This window comes from Macrotis lagotis, chromosome 3, assembly GCF_037893015.1.
Source record: "Macrotis lagotis isolate mMagLag1 chromosome 3, bilby.v1.9.chrom.fasta, whole genome shotgun sequence".
Taxonomy (NCBI): Eukaryota; Metazoa; Chordata; class Mammalia; order Peramelemorphia; family Peramelidae; genus Macrotis; species Macrotis lagotis.
The window spans coordinates 161661438-161683137 of NC_133660.1; the positions used below are offsets into that span (position 1 = coordinate 161661438).

General features: G+C 35.8%; 1 long non-coding RNA gene across 2 annotated transcripts in view; it reads right to left on the reverse strand.

The window, feature by feature from the left end:
• Nucleotides 1-362: 362 nt before the first annotated feature.
• Nucleotides 363-21700, reverse strand: part of LOC141517913 (uncharacterized) — a 51376-nt gene continuing 30038 nt past the window's right edge. The window contains exons 3-4 of one of the 2 annotated variants that reach the window (XR_012477028.1): nt 16346-16430; nt 363-837 (exon numbers count right to left, since the gene is read on the reverse strand). This is a non-coding gene — a long non-coding RNA (uncharacterized LOC141517913). Of the gene's footprint in view, nt 838-15282; nt 16431-21700 lie in introns of those variants that run through there. The other variant, XR_012477026.1, reaches the window with a different exon arrangement.

Sequence of the window (21700 nt, forward strand, 5' to 3'; positions counted from 1 at the left end):
GCCCCCTATTTATTACAAGAAAGATGGTAAATGATTAGTTGTGAAATAAAGTATGTGTTGGTTATGTTGGTTTGTTTGACTTAGCATTCATAATCTGCTGGAGGATTTTGCTGGGAGTCTGAAGGAGGAAAAGTTGGTCAGTCAGTCAATAAACACTTAGCAAAAATTTATATGAGGCGCTATGCTAATAAGGTTAAAAAGAAAAGCAAAAGATCGTCTTTAATTTCAAGGAATTCATAGTCTAATGGGGAATCAACTTAAAAGCACATGGAAATACAGATATATATATATATAAATAATATAAATATAATATAAATATATAAAATATATAAAGGATAAGTTGAAAATAATTCATAGAAAGAAGGCACTAGAATTAAGTTGGGTCAAGAAAGACTTTTTTATAGTAGGTAAGATTTTTAGCTGAGACTTGAAGAAAGCAGATTCAGGCAGCAATGAAGAAGGGGAGTGCTCCAGCCATGGGGGACAGACCATAACAATGTCTAAAGATAGGGGATGGAAGACAGGTTGAGGCACTAAAAGGAGGCAAGTATCACTGGAGTGCAGAATAGGTATGTAATAGAGGAGTGTAAGGTATAAGAAGATTGGAAAGATGATGGGGTAGGTTATAAAGGGCCTTGAATGTCACTGGAATATAATCACACTTTAAGAAGGAAAAGTGAATAAAAAAATTTTATTCTGAAAGGAAGAAAGAGGTAGGTTTAGTCTGAGTGTTTAGCCATTGATGTTGTTTCTTTGTTTCCTTGTTCTTCTCATATTCCCCTTTTTTCTAAATGTGTCCAAAAATGATGTGGGCTTTTCATTCCTCTTCAAGTCCATCTAAGTAAATACATGAAGATATATTTTATTTGACAATTTAAAAAATTTATTACAAAAATGACAATTTTATAATTCTAATGCTGTTTTTTATTAGTGGAAGGGATCATATATTAAAACAGGGAGTCTCTTTTGGGGAGTATATATTCAGTACTTTGTCACTCTGAATTCTGGGGACAAGCCAGGAAATTCTAGGATTATCTTTCTGATAATTCAGTTCAGTTTTTGTATCATTCTTCCCTATATAAGTTTCCTGATGGACTCCTCTACTTATTTTTTTTTATTTTTTATTTTTTAGGTTTTTAGAAGGCAAATGAGGTTAAGTGGATTGCCCAAGGCCACGCAGCTAGATAATTATTAAGTGTCTGAAACCGGATTTGAACCCAGGTACTCAACTGCAAGGCTGGTGCTTTATCCACTACGCCACCTAGCTGCCCTGACTCTTCTACTTATTTAGTATTCCAGTTTAAGGGCTGGCCTTTGTAGGGTCCCAGATGCAGAAGTTTTTAAGAGATAGAAGAATAGCTCAGAAACTCTCACAACTTCTTATATCATGAACTAAGAAATGGTGATGAAATAGACTAAGGAATGTTTAATTTTTTTTTGAAATGAGCAATTAAAGAGTATCAGAAGGAACAGCAATTAGAGATTTTCTGTTTATTCACTAAAGCAATGGGATTAACATTGGAGGGGCAGGAAATTGCAGTTGTTCAAAATAGAATCGGCTATCCGAGAAAAAGACTTGTTTTCAGACCCTGGAAGTCTTCAGAAACAAGATGAGAATCAATCAGGGACATTGCAGAGGCGATTCATGAAGCAAATAAACTAGATAACTTCTAATATTGCTTCCAACTTGGAAGCAATGTAATCATAAGGAAGATCATTCCTCATATCTAGGCTAAAATAGAAGAGGTCAAGGACATTGGAAAACTACTGAGTGAGGAAATGTATTGGGGGATTCATTTAGCTATTAGAATTAAAAGACAGGTTTCAGTCCTTATACTACCACTTACCTGTCTGAAGCTCAGTTTTCCTTTTCTATAAGTGGAAATAATAAATAGTTGTATTATCCAGCTAATGAGTGTTATACAAAATTAGATACTTTCTATAATATACTGTAGAAATGTCTGGGGAAAGTGTTAGCTGTACTCTATAGAAATCTATCAATAGAAATCTACCTATTGCTCATTCTGCCATCTGAAATAGGGACTACTTTGCTCAGAAAGTAAGAAGTAAAAGAGATCTCGATTTAAATGGTTCTTGATGCTTAATATTTCAATCCAATAAACATTTATTAGGTTAGTGTTAAGTACTGAGGATTAGAAAAAGAGGAAAAAAAAGCAGTCCCTGATCTCAAAAAGCTTACAATCTAATGGAGGAGATGACATGTAAATAAATATATACACAAAGCAAGTTACAAAGGGGAAAAATAGGAAATAACAGATGGAAGGTGCTAGAGTGAAGTAGGGTTGAGGAAGGTAAGGAGGGAGAACCTTTCTGGCATGGGAGATAATCAGAGAGAATGCCTAGAGCTCAGAAATCAAGTGACTAGTTTCTGGAAGAGTCAGAGGATCAATATCAGTGGATTGAAGAGTATTTGCATGGTCAATGACCAAATATTTGAATTTTTAAAGAATTGGTGTTTTCTCATCTTTAAAAACTGGATAACAATGATACCTCTATTTTCTAAGCGAGGAGATAAGAAGGAAAATTTGTTTTTTAAACCTTAAAGCACTCTATAAATTTCATCTATTATTGTTTGAGAAGAGGATGAGTTGAAAGTGAGAAAGTCAGATATTGGGAGATAGAGATCTTTCCTATTTTGTAGCTTCAGGGAAATATAATATGATTTTGTGGTGTTGGGAAGGAAGAGGGCTTTAAAGCACCCACCTATCTGGGCTGTTTATCTATGGACCCAATGACTGTCACCATCTGGAATTTAATGAGGGGAGGTTGAGGGGCAGCAGACTGAGCAATAAAGAAGGGATTACACTTTTTTGCTGTTTGTAATTCATTTTGTCTGTCTTACCTGAGAAGATAACTTATAAAATACGTAGTAAAGATTTGATTCCTTAAGACTGAGAAATTTTCTAAAAACATCAAATAAAAACACAAATGCTCTAAGTAGTTTGTAAGGATCCTTCCATCCTCTGGGAAGTACACCTGATGACCACCATCTGTCAAGTTTTGTGGTGTGCATATTTAAGGAGGCAGGAGGGAGACACAAAGGAGATTTCTTTGTTGACTTGATCAAAGCCTCTTCTATTATTTTTCTTATAAAATACAAATTTAAGTAGAGGGTGTAGACTGCTAACAGGACCACTCTCTTCTCTGCTGTTTACCCAGAGAGGCAAAATTGCCTTTCTTTGTATCTCTCAGTCTTAGTAAGAACTACAGTATTAGCCATGTAGACTGTTCAGAGGTGATAGAAAGGAAAACTAACTCCATTCATTTGGATCTCACCAACTCAGTATTTGTGAAAATTAAGACAGGACCTGGGCTAAAGTTTCCTCTTATATGCTGAGTCACAAGAAAGGGTTTGAAACCTAGGTCTACTATTGATCAGTCAAAAGGCATTTATTAATGTGTCTTACAAGCACTGAAAATACAAGGCAAGAATGAAACAATCCAGCTTTCAGGGAGTTCATATTCACAGCAGGGAAACAACATAAAAAAATGGGTGTACACAAAATGAATTTCCTGTCACTTTTGGGGTGGGGAGGGGATCAAGATAGGCTTCAAGTAGAAGGTATCCACAGAGAAGAGTTTTGAAAAGAACATGAATTCCAAGATGCAGAGGTGAGTGTGGAAAACAGTCCAAAGACATGAAAGTGAGAGTTGGAGTTTTCCATGCAAGTTTGAGGGACCATCATGTGAAAGGAGAGTAATCTATAATAAGATTGGAAATAGAAGTTGGGGCCCAGTAAAAGTTAAGGGCTTTAAAACCTAAACCAGAGGACTTCTATTGGGTCACAGTGGCAATTGGAAGTCACTGAAGTTTGTTGAGTAGGAAAGTGACATGGTTAAACTTGATCTTTAGGAAAATCCTTTTAGCAACTGTGTGGAAGATAGATTGGAGAATAAAGAGATTCCAAGCAAGGAGATCAATTAGGAGGCCTTTATAGCAGCCCAGGTGAGAGGAGATGGAGGGTCTTGTGAATAGAAAAAAGATAAATAAAAGAGATATTGTGGTGGTGGAAATGACAAGATTTGACAACTGTTTATATATGTGGGTTGAGGGAGCATTAGGATTTGACTGACTATAGACTGTGAGCAAGTCGCTATATCTAGGATTCTTTGCCCATAAAAAAAATGGGAAGGTCAGATTACAAAATCTCTAAGGTCATGTCCTGCTCTGAATCCTGTGAAATCTATATTCTAAATGCATCCTTACACTATCCACTTGGGGAAAATTTCCTAATTTGCAAATGAATAGTATAAACAAGATTCAAAGAACCATGTTCCTGTCTGCAAAACCTATATTTGCATATAAACAATTGATGTGCTAATTAGAAATCATTCTTCCCTAGTCATTAAAGCTGGGTCCTTAAGGAAGCTTTCCTTGCAATAGCCTGTTATCCTATTTTTAAATGACTATATTTATTCCTTCATTCCTTTTACAAATTCTATTGACTACTTACCGTGAACAAGGCCCTATGAATAAGACCCAGTCTCTGCTCTCAAATAAATGTATACTCTAGTCAGGGAAATAGGACATTTGTACAAATAACAGGATAAAGGGTAGAATATTAAAGTGCTTCTCCAATGCTATGGAGTACAGAGGAGGAGGCTTTCAGCCAGAAAAAAATCAAGAGAAGAGTTCAGAGAGGAAGCAACATTGGACCTAGGCATTAACATGTGTAGGATTTCAATAGGCAGAAATCAGGGGAAGTTAATGTGGGGCAGGAAGAAAGTAGAAGACGAAGAGAATGGCAGAGGCAAAAACAGTCATACCAGTCTGGAATAGGAATTCTTAGCCTAGAATCAATAGACAGCTATAGATATGGGGATCTGGAGAAAAATTTTTAGATATCTGTTAACTTTTTTGAAAAAATTATTTGGATAATTTATTTAAATATAACTGATTTCCTTTGTAATGTTAGGAATTTTATTTTATGCATTTAAAAACATTATTCTGAGGTTGTTCTCTAGATTTCATCAGGCTGCCAGAGGTCCATACCACAAAAAAAAAATTACCCCTAATGTAGAGAATGAGGTACTAATGAGGAAGTAGATGTAGATAAAGCCAAGAAGGTCTGTAGGTCAGTTGATGGTTAATTAACACTTACTATCTTCTAAGGACTATAACAAGCAATGGGGATATGAAGAAAGTCATATTGTTGTTGCTCTCAGGGAGCTTCCATTCTAATAGGTGAGACCACAATTAAATCACCAAGTTCAAATAAGATATATACAGTGTAAATAGAAGGTAAACTCAGAGAGGAATACAGCAGAATTTAGGGAAGCTTTGATGCAGAGGAAAGATGAAGAGAATTGTGAATGTAACAAAGAAAATTGAGTGGAGATGTAAATTGATCACCACCTACTCTTGAGATGTAAACTGACTAGAAAGTAGAGAATTCTGATTGTAACAGAAACAACTGTAATCTTAAAGGCTGCTTGGGTGGAGACCCTACCCATTCTTGATGTAAGATTGATTGTTTAACGTAAAATTTGTATCCTGACATCCTTAGGTGTTACTTAATTCCTGGTCTAGTAAGAGAAAGGGAGTTCACTTTTTGCTCTCTGGATGAGAGGCAAGACATAAAAACCTGAACTGGACCCTCTCCCTGCCCCCCTCCCCCTCCCCCCCCCCAGCCCTTCCTTTGTCTTGAAAGCTTTTTTTTTTTTAGGTTTTTGCAAGGTAATGGGGTTAAGTGGCTTGCCGAAGACCATACAAGCTAGGTAATTATTAAGTGTCTGAGGCCGGATTTGAACTCAGGTCGTCCTGACTCTAAGACTGGACCACCTAGCCACCTCTCTTGTAACCTTTTAAATAAATTTTTGTTTTATTTCCACCCTTGCTTTCCTGAGTCTGAATAACGATTCCTCATAGGCAGAATTAAACTCAAGTGAGCCAGCCCCCTAGATCATAATTCTCTACTTCTAGTCAATTTACATTTCAAGAGTAGGTCTTAGTCAATGTATATCTCCACCCAATTTTCTTTGTTACATTCACAATTCTCTTTATCTTTCCCCTGATTAGCTTAAGTTTTGAGGGAAAAAGGCAAATGAAGAGACAGAGAGATGGAGGTGAGGGGACAGCGAAATGGGGGACATTCAATGAAAACAACAGTGTCCTGTAGTTGGATCAGAGAATGCATAGAAGAGTGACAAATGAAAATTTCTGAGAAATAGAGTTTATGGGTAATTAATAATCAATTTAGCAATTATGGCTAGTGAATCATCAATAAATTGAAGTCTAGGGAACCAAAAGACTCATCCCTTCTGCAGAAAATTGGATACTTAAAAGTCTTTGGAAAAGAGAATATCCTGAGAGTGGAAATCAATACCAATTGGTCAATAATCACTGAGGGAGTGAACATATTAATGAGGAGGTGGGGGAAAAGTTTGCAACTCCTTCTGCTGAGGACATGACCTGATCATGAGACTCAGCTCTATCCTGTGTTCTAGACAAAAGAATCCATCCACTAGACCACTCTGGTTAGTTTTACCCTTTATAAGCAGGGTCACCTTAAAGATTCCAAGGACAGGGGCTTATTTCCTAAATGCAAGAAATCATCTAGACTGGATTCTGTTTATAAGATCTTCTAGTAGGTCAGGGTTCCATACAAGGTCAAGAAGCAGGTATCCTGCAGATTTAAGCAATCTCATCTATCAGCAATGTCCTTTACAGATGCTGAATAACCTATAGGAGTTGGTTTCTGAAGGAGGAAATAACCTGAAATGAGAAATGAAAAAATAAGGGAAAATCTTAATCCTAATTTAATAATTGGTAATTAATGTAAGAGAAAAATATTATTTTTCTCTGAAGGGAGTAAAATATGAGAAGACTGGAAAGGAAGAAGTAGAGCAGGTTTTGAGAACTTTAAATGCCATGAAGAGTTTTTGTCTGATGTGGGAGAAGACAAGGTCAGACCTGCAATTTAGAAAAATCATGCTTGGAGATGAGAGAAGGATGGATTGGAACAAGGTGCAAAACCATATGTAAGGGAACAGCTAGGTGGTGCAGTGGATAGAGCACCAGCCCTGGAGTCAGGAGGACCTGAGTTCAAATATGGCCTCAGACACTTATTACCTAGCTGTGTGGCCTTGGGCAAGCTACTTCACCCCATTGCCTTGCAAAAACCTAAAAAAACCCCAACAACATATGTAAGCAACATCAGTTGAAGCTAGCTTAAAATTTAGGATCTTCTATGAACTAAGGATCTTAAATTTCAATTGATAGGCAAGAAGAAACAGTGAAATATTACTAAGCAGGGAAGTGACAATCAAAATTATATTCTAGGAAGACTGAACTGGCAGGAGTATTCACTAAACGATTGGAGGAGAGATATGTTGAAAGTAAGAAGATTGGTTAAAGAAGCCATTGCAACAGTACAAGTGCGAAGCAAATAAAAGCCCAAACCAGGGTGGTATACAGGGAATAGAAAGGAGAGGAAAAAATAGAATAGACAATACAGTGATTGATTAGAAGTGAGGGATAATGCAGTAAGAGAAACCAAAGAGGATTCTGAAGATGAAAGTCTAGATGACTGAGAGAACAGTGAAAAATAAATAGAAATAGGAAAAAAGGCCAGGAAAGGATAGGTTTGTGAAGGGTAGGGAGGGGAAGGATGAGGAATTAATTTTTGGCAAGAGGTTATTTCATTTTTGTTTTTCCATAGTTAAAACATTACACAATACCTTACAATAGTATATGTTTTACCAAATGATTCTTCTGTTGAATTTTAGGATCTAATAGGTTAGTCAAGTGAGCATGTTCAGTAGGCAGCTGAAACTGGAGGTCTGGAGCTTGGTAGAAGAGATGGGAAATCATTAACATAGAAGAGATAATAGTAACTGTAGTAATAAACATGGTTGCCAAAGCAGAAAAATTTGGAGAGAAAGGAGCTAAGGCAGAACTTTCAGTGATTCCTCCATTTAGGGGATAGAAGAAAGAAATGTCACTGGAATAGACAAAGAAGGAATGAGTAGGAAAGTATGAGTAGAATCAGTAGAGTATGATGTTGAGAAAGTCAGACCATTGGAAATGTCTACATGAAGTACCAAATATTGCAGACAGGTCAAAGAGTTTGACAATTAAAATAAAGGTAACTGAATTTAGTGACTAAGGTATCACTGATGGCCTTAGAGGAAGCAGTTTCAGTATGATTTAAACCAGAATTTAAGGGAGCAAAAGAGTAAGGATCAGTGAAAAGATGGAGACAGAAAGAATAGGCTGCTCTTTCCAAAAGTTTGGCAGTGAAAGGAAGGAGAAAGAATGGTTACACAAGGGGAGTAGGGTTGAAGGAAGGAATTTTTGTGTGAGCAAATAAAGGGAAATTTTAGTATATTTGTATTTAAAAGGAAGGAGTCTTACCGTATTTGAAAGTAATAAAACTGAATTTCTTTTTTCAAAATCTACAATTCATACTGAAATTCATACATGGTATTGAAGCAAGTCTTCTCAAATTCTTTATTTCTAAAACTAAACCCTAATAACTTGGGCAAATACATAGACAGCCTTCCAACGAACTAAGAGACAAATGCCAGCCAGAACCTAATCTCTGACTCATGAACTTTGGATAAGGGGCGGAGGCAAGCAAGGAGTGTTTTGATTATGTCTAGACTGAGTACCTATGAGAGGTGGGAGATGCTGTTGGGAGACTGTTAGGAGCTTTGTGCGATTAGAGATTAGTATCTCATTAATTTCAACACTCCAAAGTAAATTGCTGAATAGGAGAAGAATAATTAAATATGAAGAACTTTCCAGGGGCAACTATAATCTAGAAGTAAAGATGAAAGAAGTTTTCTAGGATAATTTTCAGGAAAGATACACAAGTGACAGTAATTATTTTTTATATTTAGAGTAGAGGAGTCTGTCTCAGTGAGATAAGGAGTCATTATGTATGCCTCTATACTATGTAGGTCCTCCTGCCTAAAGCCACCAATTCCATTTGTTTTAAATGTATTCCAGTTGGTGAATTTGAGCAAAGAGAAAGTAAAATGGCCTAAAGAACACTTCTCTACCTCCAGGTGTATGAAAGGGGATGAAGTTTTTAAAAAGAATGGGAGAAAAAAGACTCTGAAGAATTAGAATCCCTGAACTGCTTAAATCAAGAAGGTTCAAGATGCAAAGACAAATTCAGGGAGAAGGACGATAAATCCCAGAATTTAGAAAAGGAGAAAGTTAAACAGAAATGATTTTGTTATTGAGTTTCTAGTACTGCCCAGGGGATAGGATATCTCCAGTGGTTGGCAACACATTTATCCTGATTAGCCCAATAGTATCAGTAGGTGTGAACTCAACCAGCTATGCCCCAAGGATCTAAGTCATTTGAATCTCAGAATCACTGAAGTCTCAAGTATCAACCCATAGGACAAGCTTCACTGACTGACCACCTGGCATCTGTAAGCCTTTCTGATGTATTAAAGCTAGTGGCTTACTTACCAGCTTCCGAAGCATGAACAGACAAATGGAGTTCACTCTAACCCACCATCTTGCAATCCCACTTCCTTTTCCTGGAACTAGGAAATGCACATAAACTACTGAACTAAGCTAAACACAAAAGATCGTGAAACATGTAAAGGGAATAATCAGAGTTAGCTACTGCAAAAACAATAGCCAAGAGAAGACATTCATTGGTTAGGTACCACTCCTCTCCCCTCATCCCCCCAATCATTTCATCCTAGATCAGTGCTTCAGACCAGTTTCCTTCTCAGTCAGGAAAAGTCATTATTTCCATTGTGTCCCCAAAGGTTAATGAAGAGGTATTTTCATTTATGACTCTGTGGATTTGGTCAGCTAGAATTACCAGTGCCTGATGACAAAGTCCCCTGTATCTGAACCCACAAGATGGCAAATTAGACTTACAGAGATAACATGTATTCTTAAGGTCCAGCCCAAAGAATCTATCACCCTCCCAACTCATCTTATTATATATCATACTTGGAAATAAATGGAGCAGACACACCAAGCTAGCGCATACATAACTCTTAGCTGAAGTTCCTTTTTTTTTCATTATGAAATGAAAGGCATAACACAACTCATGAAATCAAGAGGATAAATAAAGAAACCAAGCCAAAAAAAAGCAATCTTACCAGGAAAACTATGCTATGATGTGATGGAGGTACTATATAACCACTTATATACCAAATAAACAACATTGACAAGTCTCCATAATGAAATATAATGGACAGCAATATAAGCAAACATTCAAATGTAAATAAATCTTTTAAGGGTAGGAAGATATTTCTATAATTATGGAGAAAAATATGAAATGTCTTTTATTATTGATCACTTGTATTGTCATTGAACCATTTCTCTTATTAATATTGCAGCCAGAAGGAATCAGGATGTCTCTGCGATATTAGGTGGCAGGTCTTTCTGATTCCAGAGTTAGAAGACTCTCATTATGGGGTGTAGAAACTCTTATTAAGAAATTTAGTATTTTATTGTTTTGACAATATAAAATTCTAGAAAATGATGATTGAATACCTCCAAACTTAACAATACTATGAAAAGTAAAAAGAGGAAAGAACACATCACACTTCAGCATAGTCATGAAGTTATTCTTTTCAATTGAATAATTCATGTTCATAAACAGCAGCCATAATCACAACAAGAAGTATCACACTGTTAAAGAGACAGAACCATCTATTATTAAAAAGAAAAAAATTAAAAATACCATAAATCATGATGATGTAATAATCTCCCATTGATTCTGCTATTAAAAATGGATTCTAAAAAATGGAAAACTGCCACACAATGTCTCTATCATCCTGTCTTAGGTAATTGAAGCAATGTGGTATAGTAGCAATAGTCATTAAAATACTTTTGTCTTTTGTTTCTTTTTAGCTGCCTGAGCTTAGACATAATTCAACAGATATTTATTCAGCTACCATGTTGAAAGAATTGAGAGAATGTTTCCCTTTTTTTTTATTTACCTGCAAAATGAAGACTCCAGACTAGATAATCTCTAAAGTTGCTTTCTAATTTATTAATCTGTGGATACAGATGATCTGGAGAATTTATTATGGAAAAATCTATTTCACCTACTTTAAGAGTCATGCCATGTAAATGTCATATAAACACTATATAAAACAAATTTTTTAAGCTAAAAAAACTCCAACTCCAACCTTTCTCCCAAATCACCTAAAATGGGATCAGTGGGTCCTTCTCACTGGTTTTTATCAGTGACTCTTGAGGGAGAGAACATCTTTGTCCATTATTAGTTACTGAGATGAAAGCAATGTGTTTCAAAAATCTTATCCACCCAACTTAACACACAATAGTATATATACTCAACTATTTCTCCTATTTTGCTTCTTTGAATTGGCAGTGGTTCTACTGAGAGAGCCAGTATCATTACTGCAGCCATCCTTTTTCTTTCTCTTCAAAGCTTATCTTCTAGGGACATTCTGGTGATTAATGAAAATATTACTATGACATACCACTTTTTTTCTTAAGTAAGATGAATTAATTAAAATGCCACAGAGAATGGAAAAAATTAATCCCATCCATCATCAGCATAATGGAATAGACTTAGAAGAAAGGGTAAAAAACTTTCCAGGGGCTGGCAAGTCATTCAATTCTCCTCCCCAGCAGGGCAATAGCTAAGCTATAGAAAGGCAGGTTTTGGCATGTATTAGAAAGCCTGAGAAGGGAAATCAAATAATTAAGATAAAGTAAAATCTAATTTGCCTTGATGAAAATTAGACCTTATAAAGCTTAACTTTCTATCTGTTAAAAAACAAAAAGCACATAATTTTGATTTCCAAATGCTGGGCAGGAACAACAATCAAAATAAAAGTATTGAGATAATTCTCTGTATTTTTTTTAGATAAATATTTGGAGGGGGCGGTTAGGTGGCACAGTGGATAAAGCACCAGCCCTGGAGTCAGGAGTACCTGGGTTCAAATCCAGTCTCAGACACTTAATAATTACCTAGCTGTGTGGCCTTGGGCAAGCCACTTAAACCCCATTTGCCTTACAAAAACCTAAAAAAAAAAAATGATGTGTAGATAAATATTTGGAAATTAAATCACTTTTTTTAGGGGGGGGGCTTTTGCAAGGCAATGGGTTTAAGTGACTTGTCCACAGTCATACAGCTAAGTAATCATTATCTGAGGTCAAATTTGAACTCAGGGGGCAGCTAGGTGGTGCAGTGGATAAAGCACCGGCACTGGAGTCAGGAGTACCTGGGTTCAAATCCGGTCTCAGACACTTAATAATTACCTAGCCGTGTGGCCTTGGGCAAGCCACTTAACCCATTTGCCTTGCAAAAAAACCTAAAAAAAATTTTGAACTCAGGTCCTGGGGAAAAGAAGGGTTCTAGACAGAAAGAGATAGCAAAAACACATTGTGAAAAAAGACCTTAGAAAATCATCCAGCCAACATCCCTCCTTTTAGAGATGAGAAAAATTGAGGTCCAGAGGAATTAAGGGAATCGGCCAAGGTTGATTAAGAATCAGGACTAGAACCTAGGCCTCTTTATTTCCATTCAAGAATTTCTTTGTCTTCTTACACCTCTTTATTCCTTAAAAGCATTACAACTGTCATTACAATGGAATATTAAATATGATAAAATATTTCTCAGTTTAGGATGATACCCTGCTTCAAACACTATTAATAAATTTTAGCTGATGAGACAGTGAGTCCTTGGTTCCTTATCTTAGTAAAGGGATTCACCCTATAGTTCCTCTCAATTCTTTGATGTATGTATTATTCACAACTTTTCTCCTTCAGTCTTCCCAATTCCATTTTCCAATTGAACCTGTAAACCTTATGAATAACTCCTACCTGTGTTTTGTAGACTAGATTTGTATTCCAGCTGGCTTATTTCAGTGTATTCCCCTATGATGGTAGGATTTAAAAGCAGGGAAGTGACTGCAAACAATTCTCTTTTATAGTAATCTCAGCTGACTATTCCTAAAAGCTGTGGGGTTGATCTTTTTTTCTTTTTCTTTTTTTAGTTGTTTTTTTTTTTTTGCAAGGCAATGAATGGGGTTATCAAGTGGCTTCCCCAAGGCCACACGGCTAGGTAATTATTAAGCGTCAGAGGCTGGATTTGAACTCAGGTACTCCTGACTCCAGGGCCAGTGCTCTAACCACTGTGTCACCTAGCTACCCCCCCCATTGCCTTTTTATGATCATTTTAAGGAATTTGTACTTACAAGGAAAATGGCTCTTTTTGACTATTGTTATATCATTGGGTCTGCATTTTTTATTCTGTAAAATAGGAATGATGATTCTTTTGCTATCAGCTTTAAAGGGTTTTGAATAAAGTGTGATGACCTTGTTTTAAAATTCCTTGTGTGCTCTGGGGCAGGTGAGAGGCAGCCCACTGAGAAGGGGGTAGAGTAGGGGACACTGAAAGCTAAGGACAGGAGGCCAGTTCTCACTCTTGTTGAACCAGACAAAATAAGCAGCTCCTTACTGAACAGTGAACATCCTACCCATGCACTGAATTTTTATTTTTCTCAAAATTTCAGATTCCTTAGTTTTAAAAATAATAATCTACTACCACATCAATGGATTAATGCTTTTCCTACATTTAAATAAACTGATCCTCTTTCTTCAACCAAATCCCCCTTTCACTTTTTCTAGGACAAAATCTTCACTTTGCTTTTTTAAAAAGCCACTGTGGATCTTCTCATATTGTAGAGATCAAAAGAAAACACCTAAGACAATGGGAGAATGTATACTATTGAAGGACTGCAAATAGTCACTCTAAGGTGACTACAATTTTATTTGGGAGAAGGAGGGAAGGAAAGGTAAATCAGAGGTCTGATCCCTTTTTGGAGGTTTTAGTTTTGGTCCACTAGTTAAAGACAACAACTACCATGACCTAGAGATACTTCTTTGGATCTAAGTATCCTCAACAGTAAAATAAAAGGGTTGGTCTAAAGGGTTCCAAAGGTACTTCCTAGCTTTAAATTCATGATGTGATATAAAACTAAACCACTCCAGGACATCTCTTGCAGCTAGGTGGCACAGTACATAGAGTGTTGCACCTGAAGTCAGTAAGACTAGAGTTCAAATATAGCTTCTGTCACTGATTAGTTATACGACCTTGGGCAAGTCACATACATAACCTTGGTCTACCTTAGTTTCTTCATCTGTTTAATTTGGATAATAAAATAACATCAATCTTCAGTATTATTGTAAGGATCAAATGAGATAGCATACATAATTTGCAAACACTGAAGCACTTTATAAAAGCTAGTTATTATATAGTTGTTGTTACTATTATTTTAATCTCTCTCCATCTCCTTTTCCCTTCTTCCTTTTTCTTCCCATTCTTGTTGAAGAAGTAATGGGAAGGATTGAGAAAATGGAGAAATGAAACAACTACAATTATTTCTTCTACCTCAAATTCTTTTTTTTTTAGTTTTTTTGCAAGGCAATGAGGTTAAGTGGCTTGCCCAATGCCATACAGCAAGGTAATTATTTAGTGTCTGAGGCTGGATTTGAACTCAGGTACTCCTGACTCCAGGACCAGTGTTCTATCCACTGAGCCACTCAGCTGCCCTCACCTACCTCAAATTCTGTTGCTGAATTTCAACTACCAAAGACCTCAGATTAGGTGGTCAGTCATTGTTTATTCAAGAAATGGGATAGCTAAGCAAAATTGTAATTGTAATAGTCTCTTTAAACTTGCTTCCTTCTAATAAAAGCATCAGGGGGAATTTAGAGAAGACTAGCAAATGATTCTAGAACTAGAGGAAATTATATTGTAAGACAAAAAAAAATCTGAGCACCTGCATTATAGGCTGGGTAAAGAATGCCATTTAGTAAAAATATTTGAAAAATGTGACTACCAGTGGAGAAAATGAAGTGACCAAAAGGTGACATATAAGCAAGACCAATAAAATAAAGCTGCCTAAAAGAAAAATAGATTTTGTATTGCTTTTAGGAAGGTGATAAAAATTCCCTTGCATGAGTCATAGAAAATTATATTGAGTCAGGCTTTCCAAAACATCCAGAAAAGGATTGCATTGTTTTGCTCTGGGGGAGGGAATAGTTTTAGATGATGGCTGGTGAGGGTTGGAGGAGAGAGGAGATAAGTGTTGAGCTAGCACATTTGACCCTAGTTCTCAGGGAGACAATTTGCTCATAAATAATACTTTAAGAAAAAATACAAAATCTCACAAAGGAGAAAATTTGGATAGGAAAAGTAGTTATAACATCTCTCTAATATTATATATATATATATTATATATATATATATATATATATATATATATGTTTTTAGTTTTTGCTTTGCCAAAGAATGCAAAAACAAAACAATTCAGTGAACAAAAATCAATTAATGGATTTCAGTATTATTCATCTTGATGATTTCCCCAACAATTTGAAGTAGAATTCATAACTCTTTCTGGACATCATTGTAGGAAGGCACATTTAGTCCTCATTATTCAGTGAAGTAAGTGATATTTTCTAGCATTATGGGGAATGAGATACTTCCCCCTAAGACAACATTTCCAGACAAGTTAATTTTAAAAAGCTAATTTTAGTGGAAAACATTTAAAATAGATAGTTTATCTATTTATCTTATCCAGAAGATACTGAACATTAGAAGTTGGGATCATAGTGCAAGACCTTGAGAAGTAGTATTTATATAATGGATAGGATACTGGATTGGGAGTTAGGAAGATCTGAGTTCAAATTCCACTCCAAATAGTAGCTGTGTGCGATCCTAGGAAATTCATCTTTCCTCTCCCCTCTTTGATTCAATTTCTTTATCTGTGAAATGAGTGGGTTGGCCTGTAAGGCCTCTTCCAGCTCTAAATCTATGATCCTATGATAATTTAATATCAATAATTATAAAACTAATTATTTGAAGTATTTGCTATTCTTAGAGCTACTATAATAAATAAGATTTGTATGGCTTTAAGCCCCAACACTGAATCAGTTGAGATGTATTCTTGTGTTTATCTTTATAGTTTTTCTATCATCTCTCTGTCAGACTGTCAAGCAGTAAGTCTTATTGCTGACAGGACTGTCTACCTAGCAATCTTGTCCCATCTTTCTAATTTATACCTTCTAATAATATTTGAACTAAGAAATGAGATAACTCAACCATGTTAGAAACATATGTCTTCTGGGAAAACCACATTAGGTTTGGTGCTAGGGCATCATGACAACTATTTTATAGTTGCTCACAAAGAGTTTAAAAAAAAAACTTTCCCCTTTTCCTTGGCTGAATGCCATAGAACTGAAACTGCTCAGATAAGGGACTTCCAGATAAATGAAATGTGTTTCCATGGGGAAAAAGAAAGATTAAAAAGATGGCTTCTATCTCTTTAATTTGCAACACAAAGCATCAACTTCATTGTACAGTACCTGAAGCATCAGTGCTCAGAAATTCATCATGAACATGCGGCGTGAGTTTAATATCCTCCGTAGTCATGCTTTTTGCCAAATGTTACTGAAATAAAAAGTACAGCGGGCAAATCTATGATCACCAGGCTTATGAAATCAGATACACACTTATATTCTCCAGGCCGTTCCGTGTCCCGTGCCTCATGAAAGGAAGCACCGCCCCTTTCTTTATTATATTGGTGCACAGAGCATATGATAAAAAAAAAAGAGAAGACAGAGCATAGAGAAAGGGATACCTGTAATGAAACACGACCAACATGACTACCTTCCCCAGAACACGAAAACAACACATCCACTGAATATGAGCCTGCCTCATACCCCTATTCCCTGTACCTCTGAGGAGGGGAACTCACTGTACTGTGCACAACTCAGAAAAAAGACAGGGTTCAGAGCTGACATTTTCCTGCACATTGACAGAGGCAATGTGGCTATTGTTTGTCATCCCTTAATCCCCATAAGTATGCAAAGGAAAATATACCTTGCTGAACTTACAACCCACACGTATCTCATTTATTTAAATATCAAAATGATCTCTATCACCTTGATATGTGTGTTCTGTTTCTCATGGTTCAATTTATCACAGTACTTCTGGGGTGAAAGGAAAAGGTTTATAAATGAAGATAATAACAATAATATCTATTTTATCTTTAGCTGATTTTTTAACTCAGAAACTCAGTTTCACAGAATTGATTTACTGGGGGGAAGAGAGAGAGGCAGGCAAAAAGAGGAAGGAGAAAGAAGAGGAGGAGAAAGAAGATGGAGGAGGAGGAGGAAGGGGAGGAAGAGGAAGAAGAGGAACAGGAAGAAGAAGAGGAAGTGGAAGAGGAACAGGAAGAAGAAGAAGAAGAAGAAGAAGGAAGAGGAGGAGGAGGAAGAGGAGGAGGAGGAGGAAAGAGAAAAGGAAAGGGAGAAAGGTAGGTTCTGGGCTAACATACAAAGAGAAAAGATATTCATGGAAATATAAAATATATTAAAAGTCAATTTTCCATTTAGCTGTATTACCAGTTTTAACACATTTCTATTTCAATTTTTTTTCCCTTTTGAAACAATGTATTTCAAAACTGCAACACAGAGAGTAATTTTGAACAAGGTTGCTTCCTAGACTATGTCCTTCATTATTTCTGGTTCCATCTTCTTTTTCTTCTAATTTCTCTTTGGTGTTGTTGCTTTGAGGTATCACCCTCCTTGCTTTTATAACTTAAAAATTACATGTTTTTTCCTTTTAGATTTTCATTGAGTCTTCTTTTTAATGTTTTAGCACCCTTTTAGACCTCTGGAATTTAGGTAGTCTCTGCTATATCATTGTTTCCATTAAGCATTTTTCTTGAGAGGCAGTCTGGTATTGTAGATAAAGTGACAGACAAGAAGTCCTGGGTTCAAGTTTATCCTCTTTGTCACCCTCGGCAGGGGACTTAATCTTTCAGGGCCCCAGGAAATTCTTTAAAACTCCAATTTTCAATTGATGGTCTAAATTTTACATATGGCCATGTTTTACATACCTAAACGATTCACTTTATACATTGCTGCTTGTTTCTGAGTATTCAATTTATTCCCTCATTTCATTTTATATTATCAATCTTTTTCATCTTCTTTTACATTGTCCTGTGATTTTTTTCAGATTCTTTTTGAAAAGTGATTATTTCTCCCACTGTGTTCTTTAAATCAAGAAGACAGAACTTACTTGTTTTTTAAAAAAAATTCTTTTTATTTATTTATTTTGTTATATCTTTATTGATAGCTTTATATCATCTTAATTTTAAAATATATCCTTCCTCCTGCCCTGACCAGTAAGCCATACCTTATATTTTGTTCAACTAATGAAGAAAAAATGGCACAGCAAAACAAATTCACACATAACCCATGGGGGAGATATGCAATATTCTAAACCCACAGTCTTCTATCTCTTTGTAAAGATGGGAAGGAGATTCATTTTCTGAGCTCTCCATCAGAGTCATTATAATAACACAATATCTACAGTTTCTTCTTGTTGTTTCAGTTTATACCCTTGTGATCAATATGTATATAATTTTCCTGGTTCTGTTTATTTCACTCTGCATCAATTTCTTCCATCTTTTCTTGAGAAATATTAACAGAATCCTAAGTGTTGCACCATTTCTATGAAAAGTTCTGTGTTTGCCACTGGGCCTATACCCTGAAGAGATGATGAAAAAGGATAAAAACATCACTTGTACAAAAATATTCAGAACAGCCCTGTTTGTAATAGCAAAGAATTGGAAATCAAGTAAATGTTCTTCAATTAGGGAATGGCTTAGCAAACTGTGGTATATGTATGTCATAGAACACTATTGTTCTATTAGAAACCAGGAGGGATGGGATTTCAGGGAAGCCTGGAGGGATTTGCATGAACTGATGCTGAGTGAGATGAGCAGAAAACACTGTACACCCTCACAGCAACATGGGGGTGATGATCAACTTTGATGAACTTGCTTATTCAGTCAGTGCAACAAACAGGGACAATTTGGGGCTGTCTGCAATGGAGAATACCATCCGTGTCCAGAGAAAGAACTGTGGAGTTTGAACAAAGATCAAGGACTATTACTTTTAATTTAGGAAAAAACCTGATATCTTATTGTCTGATCTTGCTATCTCTTTAAGTTTATGTTTCTTCCTTTAGAACATGATTTCTCTTTCATCACATTCAATTTGGATCTATGTATACCATGGAAATAATGTAAAGACTGGCAATTTTCCTTCTGTGGGGGGTGGGGGGTGGGGGGGAAAGAAGTAAGGGAAAATTGTAAAACTCAAAATAAATAAAATCTTTTAAAAAAAGTTCTGTATTTGTAACTTCCACCCCTCTTTCATTGGTATGATGGGGGTAAACTCACAATAGGTGAATTTAATGCTTTTAAGCTTATTGTTTCCTCTGATCCATCAAGTTGGCCTTGGCAAAACATAGCTATGCTTCATAAGAGTTTATAACTACTAGATAAAGCATATTCAGGGGCAAAGAGAAAGCCTCCTTATTTATCAAGGCTTCATTTTTGGCTCAGCTTCCTCCAGTTTCTTTACCTTGCCCTAATTTCCCTCCTTCCCTTCAACATGACTCTTTTTTTTGAGGACATTCTCTTGTGTTTTATTCTTTTCCTTCACCTACCTTACCCTTATTGCTCTATACAAGTAAAGAAATTTGATGAAATAGTAAGAGCATTTAAAATCAAAAGACTTGGATTGGAGTCTTGGTCCTGTCATTTAGCTTGGGTAACATTTCTTTTGAACTCAACTTTCTCATCTCTAAAATGAGTCTAATAATGTTTGCACTGTTTTACATCACAGAGGTTCTTTGAGAAAAGCATTTCATGAATCTGTCATACAAGTGTAGACTATTTTTATTATTTTGATCCATTCTAGGACCCTTCATCTCCAAGTGATTGTCATAAATTTGAGATCTGAAACCCCTTTCTTTAAGACATTAAAATAAAATGTCTCTATGCTACAATTGGGATCAATTAATAAGTGCTTTTCTTATTGAATGAGGAGAGAGAGAGAACTAGCTTCCTTTTAAGCTCAGTTGATATAATCACATATAAATTGAGGGGCCTAAAACAGAGGTAATAAGATATGAATACCTCTATTAACCCAAGTTAAATTTACTGTAAATTTTTCCATGTTAATTTACTGCAAAACTTACTACCATGTTATCCTCTTAACTAAAGGTGACTGATCTCTCTTTAGCATAGAGAACAATGAAAGGTATCCACTGACCAGCCAAAGATTAGTTAGATCCCTAGTAACCTTTAAAAAGTGAAGTCTGCCAGTATCAGAAGCACTGAAGGAAGGGAATCCTCCTTCATACTTCATAAAAGGATGCCACAGATTAAGAGTAATTTTACAATGAACTTGTTCATGATTTTTTTTACTTCTATTATCTGCCCATTACTTTATGTGACTTATCAATTGAGCTGTTTCCAATGAGTTTGGGTAACAGCGAGGCTAAAAGGAAACTCTCCCCATTACCATATCATCATCAGCAAACAGTATTTTTTTTAGGTTTTTTTTTTCAAGGCAATGGGGTTAAGAGGCTTGCCCAAGGCCACACAGTTAGGTAATTATTAAGTGTCTGAGGCCGGATTTGAACTCCGGTACTCCTGACTCCAGGGCCGGTGCTCTATCCACTGCGCCACCTAGCTGCCCCAGAAAACAGTATTGATAGTAATTTTGCCACCTATTCTCCTTCTAGGGAGTTTATTACCAATTCAAGGGATTGCCTGATATTTTTGTCTAGTAGTAAAACTTTAATATTCTTAATCCTATGATATTTTAATTTAAATGTTGCTATAACATATTTATGTTGCTTATTATTATTATCAAAATATTTATTACTTATTTTTTAATTTAAATTAAATTTAATTTTTTTAATTTAAAACCAAGATTAACATGAAATCTCAAATCTTATATACAACTTATTTCTTTTAAATATACAATAAAGTTATAATGAGCATATATTTTTTCTTTTTCTTCCCTCCCTCCCACTCTAAAGATTAGATACAAATTAATATATATAAATAATTCTACACATAATTCTAGTTATCAGTTCTTCCATGATGCTTATTATTAATAATAATCATAGCTAGCATTTATGTAGGATCTTAAAGATGGCAAAACACTTTACCTATGTTATCTTAATATATCTCTGTCAACTCCTGGGAGGTAGGTAGGTACCATTTTTTACCCTCATTTTAAAGATGAGGAAACCACAGCTGAGTAATGTTAAGTGACTTGATCACAGTCACAAAATTTCAAACATCTGAGATGGGATTTAAACTTAATTCTTCCTCGCTACCCATTCAACCTTCTCTTATCTCTTTTACCATATAGCAATCCCCAGAACAGTACTTTTTGTCAGGAAGATCTGTTCAGTAATTGTAGCTGATTTGTATTATTATTATTTTTTAAAACTGGGTCTCTTTCCTTTCATTCAGGTTAAAAATGTTATGATCACATGGGTCTGACCCTCTGTAGGCAACCAAATGACCTTCTAGGTGACCGTGGGAGAGTTGCCATATCTGTGCCAAAGATAGTGCTGTTTTGTGGGAATACTTTCTCCAAAGAAGCTTACATTCTAATGAAGGAGACAAATATTTTATAATTATAATACAAAAATAAGTAATTAGAGAGGGGAGGGTACTAGCAAATGAGGAGATCAAGAAAGGCTTCATGTAAAACACAGGACTTGATATGCGTCTTAAAGAGAGGAATTATATGAGGTTAAGGTGAGGAGGGCATGCTTTGAGGACATCTAGTGCAAAGGTGTAGAGATGGGGATGGATTCTCTTGTATAAGGAATAAGAGAGG